Source organism: Macrobrachium rosenbergii, chromosome 12 (assembly GCF_040412425.1).
Source record: "Macrobrachium rosenbergii isolate ZJJX-2024 chromosome 12, ASM4041242v1, whole genome shotgun sequence".
Lineage (NCBI taxonomy): Eukaryota > Metazoa > Arthropoda > Malacostraca > Decapoda > Palaemonidae > Macrobrachium > Macrobrachium rosenbergii.
The window spans coordinates 85,607,106-85,614,695 of NC_089752.1; positions in this window are offsets into that span (position 1 = coordinate 85,607,106).

A 7,590-nucleotide genomic window follows, 5' to 3' on the forward strand; every position below is an offset into this window, starting at 1 on the left:
TAGCAGCAGCAGGAAGGGGAGCTGGGGCCGCAGGCGGACCATCCCAGAGGGCTTCTGCTTGGGTGTGGGGTATCAGATGACGTGGCGGCCTCGTGATGCCCTCTTTGGTAGCCCTCACAAAGCGCTGTATGGCGGAGATGAACTCCACCTTCAGCGCCATCCTCAGCTCGGGCCCCACATCTGCACAGTCGGCGGCAAGCTCCTCCAGGGCGTTCCGCCAGTACGTCAGCCTGGGGTCACACAAGGGTCTTATGGCCCCCTGTAGCCTTTGCCGAGCTGACTCTGCTTGTTGCAGCAACACGTCCAGGACCCCACTTGCAGCCTTGTCCTCCTTCCCTGACTTCCTTTGTGGTGCAGGATCATCAATGGTGGAGGACCGGTCATCGGACGAGCAGGGGACTGGAGTGGCACTGCCAGCAGGATCACAAAGGGCAGGAACATCAAGGGCAGGACCATGGCCAGGAGGGTTGCTGCAAGCAGCTGCAGCAGACGTAGACTGTAAAGAGATGGAACATGTATAAGAGAATGTAAATGTACTGTGAATGACAAGGTTGTAGTTCCATTAATTAAATAAACTGTGCATTAAAGTTTCAGTCACTGATTTACTAAACAGCGAAACAATAAAATAAGACATACCATCGGAAGTCCCATCACCTTGGGCTTCTTTTGGCGGACGATGTGGGGCTTGAGGAAGTGGAAGATGTTCAGTATCCACTTCTCACGGTCCGTCAGTTGTCTGCTGGCCCCCTGACCACTTTTTTCGGCTGTGAGGCGTCCAAAGCGGGTCCTGAGGGAGGTGAACCAGGTCCGGAGTTCAGGGCCTGACACAGGAGGATCCAGTGACCTCCCCTTCTCCTCAAATGCCCTGCACACCCTGGCCTTGTCCTTGTATGCCGCCATGCCCTTGTTATAAATGAATTCGGCCTCCTGCTCCAACCACTCCCCTACCAGCCTCTCATTTTCGTCTGAGAGAATAACAGAGGGGTTCTTCTTTCGGCACGCTTTTCCAGTCCCAGGGGCAGTGCCGTCAGCAGCTTCGTCGTTCCTGTCATCATTGGCGGAGCCGACGTCATCCAGGCCGACGTCCTCGTCGTTGAAGAGGCTATGGTCACTGGCCATGTCCTCCACCTCGTCAGCCTCTTCAAGGTTTATGACAACATCCTCCTCCATGGTGTCTGCAGGGGTGCCTGCAGCAGGTGGCCGCCTCGTAGAGGCCGTCTCCTCTCATGACTGGTATGTTGGAGGCTTGTAAGCCCCCTTCCGCTGTCTGTTGCTGCTTACTTTCGGCATTTTCTGCTGACGAAGGTGCTGGAGGGTGAGGAACTGAAGCAGCATCCGCGCGCAAGCTGTTTTATACACCCGACGCAGCGCTGCCTCATCGTCTCAGGTCCTGGGGCGAGGCGCTGTTGCCACGTCTACTCCTGAACCTCGTGGGGACCCACACGGTTCTTGGCGGAACGGAAAGCAGCATGGGACCACGCGTCATTGTCCTGCAGGCGCGCGCAGACCACGCCACGGATGCACCACGCGGTGTGTGTGGAACCACGCAAAATGATGGATGACGTGAGCAGACACGTATCTTTTGAACATATCGAAACATACGTGGCTCCCCACGCATGCTGGGATGGTGCGTATTGACCTCCCAACTCCGCCCCGCATGTCCACGATCTTAAATACGCATTACGGAACTTTTTCGTAGTACTTACGTAAGCTGTTGCCAACTACCAGTTTCCATTCATGCGTGAACATGTGTGGGTTGATACGTGAATGTGTGAACAGGCCTGTACCTGTTTGGTTTTTTGAATTTCCCCATTCTTCTGATTTAGTTTGCTAAATGTAAATATAAGTGAATTTAAGTGAACCCAAGTGTTTATCTGAAACTTTCCCTGTTGAAGTAGAGCCTTCAGCTTAGATTTCTTTTATAATGTTTACCTGAGTCCACACCTATAGTCAGAATTGCAACAGCCATGGTAAGTTCCACATTCTTCCCCGGGTAAAACTCTAATATTGGTGACCCTTGCTAGAATTTTTGTAGCCTGCGACCTCTTGCAGCTATCAGCTACTAGCTTTGCTAAAGCTGGATACAAGATAAAGAAATGAACTTTTAGTATAAACGCCTCATTATAAGCACAAGTGAACAGGTTTCCACAGCACAAGTACAATGTTATTTTATTTTATGTGTTAGGTGAGAACTAAAATCATGACTGTAAAAGCTGTTAGGGATCAGTGACACCACAAAAATGCTCCATAAATAGCTTACAGAGAAGAGAGAGTGTTAGTCATCTGAAACAGAAGCATTTGGTGCTATCACATGTTAGTCTGCATGTTTCCAATGCTATGATAGTTAGGCACTGAAGTGATAATCAAGTGATATCTAAGGAAACAGTGCATTATTTCCTCTCCCACGCATTCGGACAATACGCAGTGCGCCAATTTAGCTAGGCAACACAGTTAGCTGGGCCATGAATTTACGCCCAACCAGCAAATTTCACTCGCTGGCCTCCCTCTCTCTCTCTTGATAGCATTAGCGATCGCACAAGAATTTAGAGTAACCTTCCATGATTCCCAAAATCGCCCTTTGAAGAAATTTAGCATTCACATGCGTCATTTCATTTAGGGCCATGTGAGCCCAGGAATTTTGCAAATAAAAGAATCGCTTCTTTACTCATTACTAGCACAAGTGAAAGCGAAGCCCACGTGAAAAATTCATTTCCTTTTAGCATTAGTCATAAAGTCCGTGAGACCAAGCAAAATCCTTTGTTTAATTAAAACATAATCAGTAGACAATGGGAGAACAAATTCCCAAAATTGTGTGTCCATCCCATAAAGTCCTGCAGACCCTTTCGTTCAGACAGTCATGTGGTTTCGCACTTGCCGACCTGGTCATAACAAACCCAGTCGCACGTGACTCCCTACAGAGAGTAAACACACAACCCTCATGATCACTTGCAGTCAGGTCTGTTCAGAGTAAACCAAAATCTTTTCTTTTGTGCACATGATCTAGAAAAATGTAACTTTCCTCGTGCATGGTAGATTTAAGATTTTGTACTTGCTATATTCTGCCACCCTTAATCTCGCATACTTTGAAATAAGCACAGTTCCCTCATCACATTCTATGCAATTATCCTTTGCTGCGAAACAAGCGTATTCATTCCTTCTCTCATTTAGTTGTTAATCCTCGGAAGCTACTGGTCCTATTTGCCCAGAGCAAGACAATTCTACAACTTTTGTTGGGGAACAAGCATCGTCATTCGTTCACACATTTAATTGTGTATCCTCAGAAGCTACTGTTTCCTATTTGCCCAGAGCAATACAATGTTATAACCTTTATTGCGAAACAAGCAACAGCATTCGTTCACACATTTAATTGTGTATCCTCAGAAGCTATGTGCTTCCTGTTTATCTAAAGGGCAATCCCATGTAATAAATTTCTGCGTAAGCATAAGCCTTCCATTCTCTGCACTGATGCCCAAGCATTTCTCATCAAACCAAACCCTCTCCTAATGCTTATGCTAACCATTTCTTTTTACATATAACTACAGAACAAATTTATGTCATTCATTAAAAATTTTGTTCCGATGAACTCAAGGGTTTAGTCTTCGTGAATTACTCAAATTTGTCACGTAGAACTCAGGGTTTGTTCTTAGTGAACAATTCAGGGTGTTCCGTAGAACTCAAGGTTTTTTTCTTAGTAAACGATTCAGGGTGTTCCGTAGAATTCAGGTTGTATTCTTAATGAATGACTCAGACTTGTTCCGTAGAACATACAAATTTGAGTCACTCGTTAAGAATACAACCTGGAGTTCTACGGAACAAATTTGAGTCATTCGTTAAGAATACAACCTAAGTTCTATGGAACACCGTGAATCATTTATTAAGAACAAACCTTGAGTTCTACAGAACATCCTGAATTGTTCACTAAAAGCAATCCCTGTGTTCTACAGAACACATTTGATTCATTCATTCAGACTAAACCCTTGAGTTCTTCGGAACACAATTGATTCGTTCATCACGCACAAATCTTCAGTTCTTTAGAACAAAATAAGAGCATTCATTACATACAAACCTTGAGTTCTTCAGAACAAAATAAAAGCATTCATCATACGCGAACCTTGAGTTCTTCAGAACAAAATAAAAGCATTCATCATACACGAACTTTGAGTTCTTCAGAACAAAATAAAAGCGTTCATCATGCACAAACCTTGAGTCCTATGGAACAATATAAAAGCGTTCATCATGGACAAACTTTGAGTTCTTCGGAACAGGATAAAAGCATTCATCATGCACAAACCTTGAGTTCTTTGGAACACCATAAAAGCGTTCATCACGCACAAACCTTGAGTCCTTCGGAACAACCTAAAAGCATTTATCACACACAAACCTTAAGTTCTTCGGAACCAAATAGAAGCATTCATCACAAATAAACCCTTGAGTTCTACAGAGCTAACTTGAAGCCAAGAGCCACATCTAAGCCAAGCTCTTTTTCTAACTGGAACCCTAGGACTTTAGCACCATGCAGGCTGAGGATTTCAAACAGTTCTCGAGCATTGGAAAGGGGTTGGGACTGACGGGGAAAGACCTGCTAAGCTGGGTCCTAGAGAGGGTCAATGCCAAAAAGGAGAGAGGAAAAGGAAGAACGAGAAAGAGAGAAAGAAGAACAAGGAAAAAAGAGAAGGAAGCCAGGGAAGAAAGAGAAAGAAAAGAGAAGGTAGCCAGGGAAGAATGAGAAAGAGCGGAGAAGGAAGCCAGGAAATGACGAGAAAGAGTGGAGGAGGAAGCAAGGGAAGAACGAGAAAGGATGGAGATAGAAGCAGAGAAAAAAAAGCAAAGGGACCATGAGCTAAAGATTGCCCAACTCAGTGCTGAAAACCCACTGCACCCTCTCCACGGACAACTATCAGCAGCGTAAACACCCTGATCCAACCCTGGAGTGAAGAAGAATCCGAAGCCTGGCTAGATGACATCAAGAAGGTCCTCTCTACCTACTTGTCCTCTCCCACTGAAGTGGCACTGATCTTGGGGAAGCATGTGGGTGGAAAAGGCGCCACCTCTTTCCATTCCCTCATCTCATATGAGGGAAACCTCATAGGGGTCTGTTAGGCCATCACAAAGGTTTATGAGATTACCTCCGAGCGCTGGAGACAACATTGGCGAGGTCGGCCAAAGAAGGTGGGCCAAACCTGGTCAGAATGGTTGTACCACAAAACCAGGGATCTTAAACGGTGGCTGGAATCTTTAAACGCAACCACTGTGGAAGACATCCTTGTGCGTTTACAAATCAAGGACTTCCTCTACTATACCCTGCCTGCCCTCACCACCTACCTTTGTAAGCAAGCCCCCAAGAAGCTTGCTGAGTGCTGTCGCTTGGCAGATGGCTGGGACACCTACCGTCCTCACACCAGCTCCCTAGGTCATAAGATCTGTCCCTCTGCTCACACCTCCAGTCAGCATCTGCCAAGAATGGGCACCATCAAAAGAAACCCATGTGCGGCCATTGTAAAAGGTCAGGACACTCCACTGAACAGTGCTGCTTGAAGGCTGAGAATCAGCCAGAACCTCCAAATGGGATCACACCCAAACTAGTCATGCCTGGCTCTTGGATGAACAACAAAGGGACAGTGCCATGCAAAGATTACAGCAAGAATTATTGCACCTTCTGTAAGGTTTATGGGCACTCCACCTAATGGGCAAAATGCCTTAATAGAACAAATATACCCACCATTGCCCTAGCAGTTACAAATCCTAAAACCTTAGGCCCTCCAGCCGAGGGTCCAATACCTGTGGCACCTCTTCGAGGTAACTACCCCACATTCCAGGTCACAGCATTCAATGACACTGGCGTGCAAATCTCCCTCATAAGGGAAGACAAGGTTCCCTGTGGGCCACCATCGACAGACATCTACTTATCACAGTTGAGGGTATCAATCAGATGAAGATGATTCTCCCCACCATCAAATTGAGGGTCACAAGACTTCACAGATCTAAAATCTGCACTCTTGCAATAACAACTTACCTTCCTGGATGCTATGACTGCCTCCAGGGTCCTAACCCCTCCAAAACTCAATCAATCACTAAGAGTCCTCAAGGACCCACCTTAAACCCACTACCAGTGCCACTTGAGTGCCATTAGCAGTTCCAAGCTCCGTCCGCCTTGGGCGACAAGTCTTTAAGCTATTCCATTCTAGTGCCAGTCCCTGCTCCAGTTCCAGTACCAAGGCACTCCCTGAATCTCCCTTCTGGAGATCCCAAACTTGATACAAAATCTCTGCCAGTGCCATCTGAGAGTCCTGGACAGTGCCACATTCCACCCATTGCAGAAATTGAAGAAATTCCAGAGGTAATTCCTGTACCTGGGCCTGCCTTAGTGCCAGTGCCAGAGCATACCATAGATCCTCCTTCGAGAGATCCCAGTCTGGGTCGCCTCTCTTCCCCCGGCTTGGCACCGCTACCAGTGCTGGTAACGGAAGTCAGCCCACAGTACACTTGGGTCCCATCTGGATTCCTCTGACCACAGCGGAACCTCACCCAACAGTGCAGCCTCGCAACCCATTCCTGAGCTGGTCATTGTGACCTGCGAGCCTCTCACGCTCACCACTACCTCTTCCTCTCTTTCCCAGTCCTCCACAGACACGAATATGAATAAGGATTCTGCCATATCTCAACTAGCCGATGAACTCAAGGAACTGCGACGAATTGTGGCAGACCTTGCAAAAAATACCCCTGCTTCAGCTGTTAAAGAAGCCAGAACAGGTGGCACACATATTTTTCCCGGTCTTGGTTCCCCCAAAGTCCCCCTATGACCTCAAAACACCGACCTCAGAGAGGACCAAGAAAGAAAGGTCAACAGCATAGAAGCTCCAGGTAGCCTAAGAGAGTTGGTGAGCTCTCCTTGTATTAGTGCCCTCTGGCACAGTTCCTCGCCTTTATCTTATGGGGAACGTTGGCACCTCTATCCAGGGGAAGATGTCAAGTATCTTCCCATATTTATTTTCCTTATGACTTTGTAATTAAATTTCTCCTTGTAACATTTCCTTTTTCCACTTTGATTATTCCTTTTTTCTTTCTTTTCCTTCAAATCACTTAATTTAATATTTTCTTGGCAGCCTTGCCATTTCATGAATGCTTCTGTAAAGCCATATAATGGCACCTCACTTTTACTTTACTACCATGCTGTCAACGCAGAGTACAAATTGTCAGATCGTCCTGTAGTATAAGTCCTTTGACTTCCCTTTCATGCCTACAGAGGCATGGTACATTTTAAATTTTATATAACAGAGCTGTTAGGCCCCTACCACATGAGTACCACATATGGCACAGTGCCATTAACATAGATATTGGCAGATGCTCCTGCCAGAGGAGCCACGCCATCTGACTGTCGTCAACACATCCATTGGCCCCTGCCGGTGTAATTTCAGGCCCTTTGGGCTAAAGATAGAACCTAGCCATTTTTCATAGGCTAAGGAATATAATCTTGGCATATTGATTGTAATTTTTCTTAACAGTCATTACTTACTCTTGCATCTGTCATTTATTTTCCTTTTTATTTCCTTGTAATACAAATCTCAAGTCCCTGACTCTCAAAACCTGTGT